At 42.1% G+C, this 13,200-nt stretch overlaps 1 long non-coding RNA gene across 1 annotated transcript; it reads left to right on the top strand.

Annotated features, from left to right (window-relative positions):
• Positions 1-7,764: 7,764 nt before the first annotated feature.
• Positions 7,765-12,597, top strand: LOC121671216. Its single transcript, XR_006018430.1, has 3 exons — positions 7,765-9,267; positions 9,459-9,638; positions 11,027-12,597. It is a non-coding gene; the product is annotated as an uncharacterized LOC121671216 (long non-coding RNA).
• Positions 12,598-13,200: the final 603 nt, after the last annotated feature.

The raw sequence follows: 13,200 nt of genomic DNA, 5'->3' as shown, positions 1-13,200 counted from the left end.
CAAACAGGCTTCAAATTTATTTTAAGTAATTCTACTTAAAATAAATTTATAGGAAAAAAATATTGCCATCTAGAGAAGATACTCATTTTAAATGATCTCTCTGTTAAATATGCAGCGCAGAATTGCTTGATTTTCGGTTTTTAATTTGTTTTTAAGAACAACAAGTATAAATATGGAACAAATATTTGTTCTGCAGCAGGAATTGCTGCACCCAGGGGTTTTGTGCACCCGTTCAGATGTACTTTGTGATCTGTATTGACACATCCTCTGTAGTGTCTGGAAAATCCTGTACATCCAGCTCTAATTAAGGCTACACACGCCAAGATAAAAGACTCATTTGTATTTATGGGTATGAAAGCCAATCTCGTCTTTCAGAGCAAGAGATTTGCTGGCTTCCTATTTTTTGGTTTATTTATTTCTATTTTTAAGAACCTTTTGGGCTTTATATAATGTATGTATCTGACAAGAATCCCTGGCTGAGGCTAATTTAGAGGGAAAGGCAGACATCTTTATTTTTAGAGGCTTGATCTGAGTAAATGTTGAAAAACATTCGGTAAGCCAGAGTTATCTTTTCTCTGGCAGCTTTTCTATTCTTGTGTCCTTGCATGAGGTTTTGCCTTCCCTTGCTCGTTGTGAACTCAACACACCTTGACACGTTGACAGCTCACAGGGTTTTATTGTTAAGGGGGACACCAAGTGACAAAAATGCACCCTTGGATGCGTCCCCAGTCACTCCTGATGAGCCTCACAAAGCACATTTTTAATCTGCCCTTGATTGCGTTGTGAGATTTTGATCTGCTGGGATTCTTTTCCAGATATGCAAAATTCTGTCAGAAGCAGGTTCATCAAAATAGCCCTGACCATGCAGAACCACCCATGGAAATGGTGATTTGAAGTGACAAAAGGCGAGGGATGCCCGTCCAGGCAGCTCCAGATTTGCAGGTTTTGTAGCACAGCTGTTTCTGCAGCATCACACATTTCTGGCCCCACAGCACCTGTCCTACACTGGAGAAGGATAAGGTGGAGAGGCAGTGCTGGAATGACTCCATGGAGCAGAATTTTAGAATTCCAGACCACATCTTGCAACAGTTTTGAGGAGTCACCTTTTCTGGAATTCAACTCTTATGAATAGTTATTTAAAAATAATATTGAAAAATATTTTAAAATAGTTGTTAAAAAATTATTTCCCTTAAAATATTTTCCTTTACAGGGTTGTTTTTTTTTTTTCTTTTCTTTCAGGGTCCTCAGGAAAGCCCATCCCATTTTTTTGTGTGTGTGTAGAAATGGAGAGCACAGAGAGGGAGCACTTTGTTTGTATTATTTATTCTTTGCTATGTGCAAAAAATGTATTTCAAAGTGAATCGTAAGGAGTGGACAAAATTTTTGCTGCTTTATCCCCTTTGTTTGGTGATTTTGGCAATCATAGCCACAATCTTTATTATTCTTTTCTTTTTCACAATTAATAATAGGAAAGGAATTTTAAATCCATTTGGGCAATGCCAGTGTGAGCTGCTCAACATCACACTTTAGTGTAAAAGTAAAGGGAAAGATAATAAATAGGATTCTTTAGCTCTGTTCCTTTCCCTCCTGGGTTTTTTTATATAATTTTGTTCAGAATAATATGAGAAGCTTGGAAAATTGCACCCAGATTGGATCCACTCCACATTACTGGTGCTGGAATGGGATGGATTTGAGGGATGGGGAGAAGCCGCCAGCAAGGAGAGGGGGGTTCTGTGTCAGGTTTAGCCACTGATTCGTTCTAGATTTTAAAATCCCCATCCTTCATCTCTAAGATAATCCTTTTCCCTCTGAATTTGCTTTTATTTGTACAGTTTTAGGTTGCATGAATTAAATAACATTTTCACGTATTTAAATGACCTGCCAAATCCCAGCATTCAGGATTCAATCCCTCCCTGCAAAACCTGCTGCCTTAGGTTTTTAATTTCCTTGAAATGTCCTTTTTTTTTTTTTCCCCTTTCTTTCTTTCCCTCCTAACAGCAAGAATGTGCTAAAATGTTTATCAGGCCTTGCTCTTTTCCCTGAGAAACTCCAAGGATAATTACATTTCATAATTATCCGCCGCTGCCTGGAAGAGCCTTGCTCACCCTCTGGACCTGTTGTTCCATTGCTGTTCTATCTCGTGCAGCAAAATTCTCCTCAGCTCCCTGAAACAACATTAATCCCATCAAAAGTGGCTCGGATAATGTCATCAGCTCTGACACGGCGCTCTCAGAACTCCCTGCCTCTGCTGAGGTGTAATGTCCTCGTAGGTGTAATTAAATTATGTCAAGCGGATTTTCTTGGTAGGAATAGAAAGAGAACATTTAGGTACAAGATTGTTTCATTTCAGCCTAAGCCTCAGCAGCTGCTGTTGGGTGATTGTTTATCTCCACCCCGTCGTTGGGAGAGCTCATCCCTCTCCAGACTGAATCCCAAAAGGGCTTGGGTTGGAAGGGATCTTAAAGATCCTCCAGCCCCATGGGCAGGGACACCTTCCATGAGCCCAGGTTGCTCCAAGCCCCACCCAACCTGGCCTGGAATACTTGGAATAATGAGGTCTCTGCAACTTCTGGGCAAATCTTCTGCTTCCTCTCCCCTCCTGAGCCACATTCCTTAATCAGGATAAGTGAACGCACTCTAATTCGGGCTGATTTCTCGCAGCTGGAGAAGCTGGGGTGCTTTGTTCAGCTTGAAGCCGTGTGAGCAGCTCAAATGAGGTGAGTGGAGACCCAGAAAGGGTCACTCCAGCAGAAACATGGAATAAATCACTGAATCATCGAGGTTGAAGGGGCTGGTGTGGATCAGGACAGGGAAAAGTGCCTGGAGCCTTCTCTTGTGGGTTGGAGCTGCGGAGGGAGAAGGAAAGCTCCCAAGGGACCTGCTGTGGAAATAGTTGACTCACAATTCCTAAAGATCACCTCTCCCCATCCACAAAAGAGCATTTTAGCTCCGATTTGGCTCCACTATCCCGAAGTTTGCTGCTGCCTTTCTCCTGGGAGCGGCCCCCGCAGCGTCACGGGGAGAACATCACCGGCGGGGTGAGTGAAAGCGCCGGAATTCGGTCATCTGTTAATTTTATTAGCACTGTAAATCCTACTGCTCTGAGCTGTTATTTATGGAGCCTGGAGTGCAGGAACTGCTGGATTTATTGCCTCTGGTTGCTTCATTATCTATTTAAGATGCAAAGCAAACCATTATGTTTGTTGCATTATCTTAGTCAGATTTTATTGCTCTCATCGCTGGCGAGAGCTTTAACTCTGTTCCACCACGTCTGTGTGAGCAATAATTCTCCACAGGTTTTTTTCCAGCCATCCACTTCTTTTTGGAAGTGCTGTGGAAGCCTGATAGCAGCAATACTTGCACTCAATAAATCATTAATTTGATCAAAAGTATTATGGAAGGAACAGGTTCATTTTTAACGGAGCCTTTGTTTTTTTTTTCCTGCAGTCAGCTCTTGTTTAAAAGCTTTTCAGGAAGGAAATACACATTTATGAGAAATTAGAGCTGTTTGAACTTTGTTCTGGTTGCCTTTGGATGCATCCAAAATAGGAAAGAGGTGATGAGATCTAGAGGTGACACAGAATTAACCCCAAAATTCCAGGTGGATCTGGAGGCTGAGTTCCTTCCTGTCTGTGTTGAGAGAAATGAGTCTGTACCTGATTTGTTCACCTTCTCAAAGTCAGTAATTCCTGCGAAAAGAGCAACATTTGGAGTTTGCAGCGAAGACAAACAAGTTCCTGGTGTACAATAGGCTCTGCCCATCTTCTTTTTGAAAGACAGGTTTGTGTTCCCCTCCTTTGTCTGAGATCTACACGAACTTCTGTGGGTGGCGTTCCAAAACAACGCGCTCAGACCTCAGGTGAGCTTTCATTACTGCTAACTGCCTCCCACAGAACTCTGAAATGGGTGGAATTGGTGAAAAAAAATGTCTGGAGTGTTCAGGTATTTAGGAAGACACAAAGATTGACAGGGTGCATTTGTGGCAGGGGAGCCCCAGCATTCCCTCCTCAGTCCTGTGGACTTCTCTCTGTTGTGATTTTCAGAATTGAGACTCATTTTTTTGACTGCCACTGCAAAGTTTTCCCCACCTCAGACACTCCATAATTCTTTCCTTTCAGAGCAGTTTGTTAGAATGATGGAAAACAGTCAAATGCTTCCCATCTTCTGACTCTGCATAGGGAAAAAACTATTAATATTTGATGCTAATCTTTCTGCAGGAGACCAAACACAATCCTCTGCAAAGTGGAATAAAACACAGCACAGCTGAGCCTGCAGAGGAAATGCCCCAAACTTGGCATGTGCTTGTCATTATTTTTTATAATTTGCTAAATTGCATGATCACTGTTCCAAATAACAAACCTGAATGCTCCATGCAGCATTTTTTGATGCAAAATATAATATCTGGTGGCTTTTTGCCTTCAGGTTTCTCATTATTCTCATGGCAAAATCATCCAAACTCCTCAGGCCAGCCATGGCCTTTGGAGATGGCAGAGACCAAAAGAAGGTGTCAGCTTTCCCCTAAAGAAGGCAGATTTTATTGTCCCTCTAACCAAGCCGTAAGGGTGGGTTGTAGCATGAAACTTGGCACTAAAATCTCCATCAGTGCATTTTGTTTCCTGTTATTGTCCTCAGTGGTGATAACTTCATGGAGGATTGGTTTTTATGGAAGAGAGAAATAAAAATGGGGGGGAAAGAAGCCACCAGAGCAGTGTTCTTGCATGTGAAGGTACAATTTTAAGAGCCCTCTTGATACAGATAGACACAGGGTTATTGCTGAGTTAAAGGGAAACAAAGCAGCAGAGCATCTAATCTGGATGCTAGAGGATCTCTGATCCTGATAAAAATATCTGGTAGGAGACCGTTAAATCCTAAATTCCTTTCAATGTGGTTTGTAATACTTCCAGCTGAAATGTCCAGTATAAAGCCCGAGGCTGTTTCATGATTGCATAGGGAATGAGTTAAAAAAGGGTTAATAAAATGCCCAGCATTTTTCAGATTTTGTGTCATTTGCACAAGCCAAAAACTTTTGGCAGCTGTAATAGTGGAATATCTAGATATATAAATAGATTTATAGATAATATATACAGAGAGGGCTCTGTAACAAGCAAACAATATATCAAATAATTACTGATGGCACAATGCTGAGAGAAAAGGAAAATCCCCACTTTTAGGAGAAAATCTCGGATTTATTACTAAAACCAATTTAGGATTGATTTAAAACCAACGAGTCAGCAGAATCACAGCATCCTGGAATGGTTTGGGCTGGGAGGGACCTTGAAGCTCCTCTCATTCCACCCCTGCCATGGACAGGGACACCTTCCAGGTTGCTCAGAGCTCCATCCAGCCTGGCCTTGAACACATTTTTTTAGCCAAAATTTCTGGATTTTTCTCCAAACAAAACCCCTGGAGGTGGTTTAGCTCTAAATTACACTGTCCTGAATCCAGGGTCCTTTGAGTGGCTGAGTGATGCCTCCACCTCACCCTCCCAACTTCCCACCCTGAATTTATTCCACGCTTGTCTCTAATGCATTCAGCCCTGCTAAGCTGTTAAATAAGAAACCACAGAGCACTAAAAATATTGCAATTTCTGCCTTTTCAGCCTCCCTGGCTGCTCTACTGGGCCTTCAAGCACACCTTGGTTGCCTCTCACAGCACTTTGTGCCAGCCCTTGCAGACAGATCCCTCCTGCTGCCCCGCTCGGCTCCGCGCGCTGCCTCAGATCAAACTGGAGCTGATTCCCAGCTCCCTGACAGGCTCGAGGCACCAGAGGAACAGCAGAATGTGCCTCTTTTCGTGGCTTTGTTTCTCAAGTTGTCAATTAGCAGGAGGGAAAGTGTCACTCTCGCCAGCAGCTTCAGTTCCGTGCCCAGATTTTTTTTGGTTTTTTGGGAGCGTCGTTTGTCAAAGTGTCGCTCGTGGAAGCTTGCTGGGGGTTTTTATGTCTCTGGAAATATTCTTAAAGGATGTTCTTTCATTATCTGGTGTTCGTTTAGACCAAGTGCTTTTGAAGTGATGTTGTTAGGCTTCGGGAATTTCTGAAGTTGACAACAATAAAGAAGGCTGGGAAGTTGAAATTCTTTGGTTTCGACAACAGTGTTCTCTTTTTTTTTTTCTCCTCTTGTTATTAAAATCTGTGGCTTAGCATTTAAAAAAGAAGGGAAAAAAAAGAAAAGAGAAGTTTCCCCAGTTTTTAGGTTTTTCTCATACTACAAGCAAACTTTTTTTCCGCTCATTTGCGGCTCTTGGTGCTGCTCCCCTGCTCATGGCCTTAGGGATGCGCTTTCCCAGCCTCATCCCTCCCAGCTGCTGAGGAGCTGCAGGGATTCAGGGATACAGGGTGCCCTTGGGATTCAGGGATGTAGAGTTGGGGATTTTGGGAGGCTCCACCTGGGCTGTCCCTCCTCATCTCTCTTCTCGTGCTGGAGCGTGTCCAGGGAAGGGAACAGAGCTGGGGAAGGGGCTGGAGCCCCAGGAGGGGATGAGGGAGCTGGGAAAGGGGCTGAGCCTGGAGCAAAGGAGGCTCAGGGGGGACCTTGTGGCTCTGCACAAGTCCCTGACAGGAGGGGGCAGCCGGGGGGGTCGGGCTCTGCTCCCAGGGAACAGGGACAGGAGGAGAGGGAACGGCCTCAGGCTGGGCCAGGGGAGGCTCAGGGTGGATATTGGGGAAATTCCTTCCTGGAAAGGGTTGTAAAGCATTGGAAGGGGCTGCTCAGGGCAGTGGTGGAGTCCCTGGAACTGTTCAGGCCCTGTCCCTGGGATTGTTCAGAAAATGTGTGGATGTGGCACTGGAGGATGTGGTTCAGTGGGAGTGTGGTGGTGGTGCCAGGTCATGGTTGGACCTGATATTTTAAAAGTCTTTTCCACATTTTCCTGTCCCTGCTCTTCAGTAGGATGGCACTAAACCCTTTCATTGTCCCTGCAAGTGACACCCCTGGGTCACCTTGTGCTCAGGGCTCGTTGTGTTCCGTGGGCCTGTTCAAATTAAATATTGGTAAGGTACCCACAAAGCAAATACGAGCAGAAGAGTGATCCTTGCAGTGAAGGGGCTGAGGGACTGACGTGGCTTTTTCTCTTCGTGTAAAACATTTCCTGCTGCTGCTTGGGTGGAAAATTCTGTGGATTTGCTGCAGCACAATAACATTTGCAGCAGCAGCACATACTCAGTGCTACCTCTGGTGAGTACCTGAAGGTGTTCTCATACTTGTTTTGTGATAACTCCACAGCTGCTACCTTTACTTTTACAGGATACTGGAAACAACTGAAGGTTTTAAGGGTTTATTTTTTAATATTCAAGCAAATTAGAAAGGATCATGCTCCAGGAAAATTAAGTACTTATTTTGTCCTCATTCTTGAAGATAATTGCCCAAATATTCAGAATGTAACGTTTTAACCTTGCTACTGCAGGTGTGCTACTTACTTATTTTATTTCTAGATGTGGATTTCCACGTTATTTATGGATTTTCATTATTATTTAAAGTTATCTCAAAAAAATGAAGGAAGCAGACTGCTTATAATTCTACACAGGTGAACATATGTGAATACAGGGCATGTAGATAAAAGAGGAATATCCTAAAAACAAATCCAAATAAAAACAAACTCTGGACATGGTGACTTTTTACAGAGTCTCCATAGTATGAAAATTATATATATATATTCTTCAAAGATGCAGGAATTAATATTACAATATATTATATTTTATATAATGTACAGCATGTATTGTTTTTTAACATAAAAAGAAAAGAAAGGAGAGAAAAGAAAGGGGAAGGAAAAGTGAAAAGTGGGATTTTTTGTCAAGGAACCAAATATTTTCCTTTGACGTAATCAGTTCTGCAGGATGTGGAAATGGGAGTCTGCATGTGTAAATATTTATCATAACAAAGACATCCTCTATAGGCTGATGCTATAGATGAGTGTGAAAGCCACATTTCCAGCAGCTGAAAGTATTTCCTCTCTCAGGTGCTGTTCCTACACCAGAATAACAACAAAAAAATGTTCAGATTCATTCCCCAACATGTAACTTTGCATGTTGGAAGTATAGAACTTGAAATTTGACATTTTCACTATGTTGTCGTTATTTAAAAAGCTTCTTTTAGTTTTGTGCCCCCTTTATTTAAGGAAAAAAAATCACTTCATTTTGACCCATATATGCATTTGTATTCTCATAAATCAGCTTTATGGTATGGTGGGAAGTGAATTCCCTGTCTGACATCCAGAAGCAATAAATACAAAAATCTCACAGGATTATCTTGCAGGAGGTGGAGAATTTCAGCTTTTGTTATTCCCTTGCGAGGAAATGCTGAATAAAAGGAAAATCTGAACTACCTCTGCAGAGCCCTAATGGAAGACTCCATAAGAAGTGCATTAAAATGCATTGTGAGAGGCAAAAAGCCTGACCCAAAATTCTCCTCTTAAGATATTAATGAATGGTTCTATTCTCCAGGTACTCAGTGTTTAAATCATGGAATATCTGGAGTTGGAAGGGACTCGGAAAGGCTCTGGCCATGTGTGGGACACTGCCAGCGACAGCCTGGTAGCAACACTCACTTCTTGAAAGGCAGGAAAACATAAAAATGTGTGAAGAAATATCCAAAATTTCAGCTTGTGGGAAGTCAGCACAAGAAGGGCTTAAGTTATGTCCAGTAGTGGGAATGTTGGGCTGAACAAAGTTCCCAGGGTTCAGAGGAGAAACAGCAAACTCTGAGAAACAGTCAGAATAATCAGGCTGGAGAAGATGTGGTAATTCTCTTGTGGTAGGTTTATCCATGTAATTCCAGAGATTTCAGTGGTGACCTGCCTGGCATAAACCCTGTGGGAAAAACCAGATCCAGGAAATGCTGAGGAAATGCAGAGGTGCTGTTACTGCTCATGGTCTGCTTTGAGTTGGTCTTACTAAAACCAGTTTTGATTTATTGCTCTGTGTCCCTAGGTAAGAAAATAATTTCCATCTGGGATATGACAGTGGAAGAAGCGGGGTGGGATGTGGGATGAAAGGATATTTCCAAAGAAAAAGGAAAAAAGGGACAAAACAACCTTTGAATATGCCCCAAGCCTGCAAGTGCCACAGGATTTATAAATCACTTAGATCTGGGTAGTTTGAAACTATTTGGGGGACAAGGGGATTGATGGGAATTTGTTTGTCTGTGCTCTCTGAATGCAGAAATTCACTTCTCTCTTTGGAATTCATTTGGAAGCAAATATTAATAAGGAAGATTTTTACCTGCATCACTCTGAAGCAACAAGTCATTGAATACAAGAACCTGAAAGGAGGTAATGATACAGTTTAGAACATTCTAAGCCATATCAAAAAAAGCAAAATTCAGACCACGACAGGATTTTTAACATGTTATTTTTTCATTTATGCTGTATTTTCTTTAATTACTGTTGTTGTTCAACCACACACTCCCCCTGTGCTGAATTTTATTTAAAACTGTACAAACATCTTCGTTGTTGTGTTCCAGATCTCCGTGGTGGTTACATTAAGAAACAAAAGAACAAAGTGAAGCTGTGCCTGTGAAGAAAAACAATAAAAGTTATTTCAGCAAAGAGAGAATTTGATTTTGATTTCTGAGGTTATGCAAGAGCTACAGGAGAAGTGGGACAAGGATGACAAGGAGGAGGTCGATATCCAGAGTTCAAAGGTAGGCAGCTGATCAAAGGTTAAATACAAGAAAAGAAATTATTCCATTCTAGTTAAATATAGGACGTCGTAACCTAAATAGGGGCTTGGCTTCAATTAAAACCCTTGGAAAAAGCTTTTGTGCTGTGGGGAAGTTCTCAAAGTCAGGCAAACTTTGTTTTTATTGCTTGGAAAGATCTGTGGGAAGGGATTAGGCTCTCCAAAGGATGGGATATCTCCATTTTCACTCCAAAATGTTTCTGGTTATTAAGGGTAGAGGGCAGAACCGATGAGATCCATTTAGGATTGTAACAAGCAGAGGTGGCATGGAAATATTTCCTGTTCTAAGGTAGAGATGGAATAGCAGAGCCTAGAAAAGCTTTTTCTCCAGGCTGGTCACGGCTCAGAGCACTGAACAGAGCCGAAGGTGGTGGAAAAATGGGAAAGAGAGATCTGAGGGGGCCAGGAGTTCAATGGGGAGAGGGATTTCATGAAAGGAGTGAGCTGGAAACTTGTGAAGGAAGCAGGACCTGCCTGCATGGAAAACAACAAAATGCCCTTCCCAGCATCCCTGCACTGGAACATGGATGGGAATGCTGGAGAGCAAAGAGTAATTGGAGAGGTTGGATATGCAGAGCAGGAAATTCTGTTTTCTGTCATTAGTGAATATGAGGGAAAGGTGTGAGGAATTGTGTGGATCAAAACAGGAGAAAGAGGAGCTTCTGTGGCTGTTGTTGTTTGTCCAGAGTTGTGCTGTTCTGAGGAGAGGAAGTGTCACAACAGAGAACATTTATTAAATATTTATCTGAAAGTGTAAATACTTATAAGAGCTGCTTTTAATTTCTCTTTAATCTGTTAAAAATAATAACCAGTGGAATTAAATCTATTAGCGAAAGCAATAACAAGAAGTTGGACTTGAAGCAGAGCTCAGCTCTTTGCAGATTTCTCTTTGCTGGCTTTGTCCAAACACATCAGAGTTTGTCACTCACCAGTACATTCAAATTTAGGAAAAAATAGCACAAATCTGCAAATTCTGTCATTTTTAGGCAGCAGCTCTTTTGGATTCAACCCAACTCCCAAACTCCTCAGTCCTAGACTTTATCCGACTATGAAAACCAAGATCCCAAGGCCAGGTTGGACGGGGCTTGGAGCAGCCTGGGACAGTGGAAGGTGTCCCTGCCCATGGCAGGGGTGGAATGGGATGAGCTTTAAGGTCCCTCCCAACCCAAACCATTCCATGATTCTACAAAAACCAGATCTGAGGAGAATTTTTCTCCATGGACACAGGGTATTGGAAGCTCTTACATCAATTCCTGGACATACCTGATTTAATTCCAGCCCCTGTGTCCTGATGAACTGGTTTGGATATCCAAATCCACAAAGATGTTGAATATTTTCTCTTTTCCACAGCAGATTCTCCCAGCTGTTCCCATGCTGGCAAAGAAAACCACGGATCTGGAGGGCCTGCTCCAGATTGGATTCCTCGCTCTCCTCCATCCCTGGGCTACTTTCAAGACTCAGTTAATGGCAAATAATGTTTTTAGCAGGTACTTTTTGGACATCCTGCTTGCATGTCATTTTTATTTGCCGCTTCTACACCCGGTACTCAATGCAAATTTTATCCATTTTTAAAAAGAGCTGGAATATTTCAGTATCAGCTGCTTTCTGGGCTGACCCTGAGTGTAGGGTTTGTATCAGGGGAAGGAAAGGTCTCCTGAGATGATTAAAAAGGGACCCACTGGTCAGGGAGCATTTCTGAATCTCTTATGCCATAATTATAGTAATGTGCATAATGCCTCATATGCATTAAACATTCAACTGGAACGACTCTGAATGTGAGAGCAACCATATAATAAAAGGAAAACAACCCTTACTTTAAATAATACAATTTAAATATTAATAATTTAAGTAATAGACATAGTGTGTGTTTAAGTGTGTCCACTTAACCATGCACTTGTGAATTATATATTTATATATAGCACACATCCCATGTGTATTTAAACACTTCAGCTTTCCACATGGGCTAATTTGAAGTGCATTGCATTGGATTAATTTTTAACATTTCAGTTGCAAATAATGATAATTCACAAATTCATATTGCAGTATATTTGTGTTGGTAATTGAAAGCACTGCCAAGCTTGGCTTAATCCTTGGAGTCACAGGAGATTGGTATTTCCAGCAAATGTAAAGAGGAACTTCCAAACTCTTCATCATTTATCAAAGATTTCCTGGTTTAGCTGAAAAAACCCCAAAGTTCCTCAACTGACCAGAAGAACAATCACAAAAGTGAGCTTTTTGTATAAAAGGAGGGAAGGAAAAGGAAGGAAAAGGATCCCCAAAGGTGCCCAACCCTCTTTTCCCAGCCCACCACGCTCCAGCCGTGCTGCCAGATGTTGCCATCCAGCTGCTCCTTCCAGCTCCAAGGAAAAACCCAATTATCTGTGCGTGTGTGGCAGCTTCATTAACACAAGCACAGCCGAGCGTGACGAGGTTTTATCTTTTCCATGAGTGGAACTGTAATGCCAGGGCCATCAGTGTCTCTTTAGCACAATGTCTGCTCCTGTTCTACACAGCTACTCCACCCCAGCCCCTCACTCCTACAGTTTGTACCCAGGAGGAGCCTTTCAGTGCAGGCAGCACTTGGGAACCCTTTGGAATGACACTGATGGGAAATGAGAGCTGCTTTTCCATCATTTCCTCCCCACCCTGGTTCGTGGTGCTTTCCCTCTGAGCTGCCCTAAGCGGGTATTTCTCTTCAGCTGCTGTCAGACTGCAACAGTTCCAACAAAATTCCAATGGTTCCAAAAACTAAAGCTCAGAAAAGAAGATTTCCGGTGCAGGACTTTGTGTCTTTCAGGCAAGGCTTTGTGCCTTCAGCGGGGATTTTCTGGTGGGGTGTGCAGCAGGATTGTGTCTGTAGGAACCCAGAGTGCCGAGAATATTTCTCTGCCTTTTTTTAAGGGTTCTTACCCCCCTGGACACCACTGGTATAGCTTCAAACCTTGGAAGAAATTACCAACAGTCAGACAACAACTAGAAAATACAGTGGTGTGAATTAGGTTATAGACTACTAGGTAAGATTGTCACAGGGTGAAAAATTTAGAGGCTTTGGGCTTCTCTTTATAGTAAATAGGTAAGAGTAAAAAATATCAAAATGGAGGATTGTTGTTGTTCTCTAAACCTTCTTCTCCTTCTTCTACCACTCCATATTCTGCAGTAAAAGAAGTTTGGAATGAGTGGATAGAAAATTCTGCAGTTCCTGGTCGTGTTACTGAATAATTGGTAAGAAAGTAAAACTAATGTACGTTTTTAGTAACTATTGGTTAAAATATCTTTAAAAGGCTGTGTAAATCTTGATAATTAGACTTCACTCCTGCTTTCTGTGCTCTGTGCTGTACCTGGGTCAGGCTAGTGACTCTGTTCCTCTAGTAAGACTTAATAAACAACTATCTGGAAGCATTGAAACTCAAGGAAAAGTCTCGTTTTATCTTTGAAACTCCTTGCAAGGACTTTTAGAAAATTCTCTCCCATCAGGAGAGACTCGATTTACAGCACGGTTCAGTGTCAGTGTCAAACCTCTGGGT

The sequence above is a fragment of the Corvus kubaryi genome, unplaced genomic scaffold (assembly GCF_017639235.1).
Source record: "Corvus kubaryi isolate FWS band 111438036 unplaced genomic scaffold, C.kubaryi_AGA036_p1.0 37397, whole genome shotgun sequence".
Taxonomy (NCBI): Eukaryota; Metazoa; Chordata; class Aves; order Passeriformes; family Corvidae; genus Corvus; species Corvus kubaryi.
Note: the sequence above shows the minus strand (reverse complement) of the source record. Positions and strands in the feature narration are given on the sequence as shown.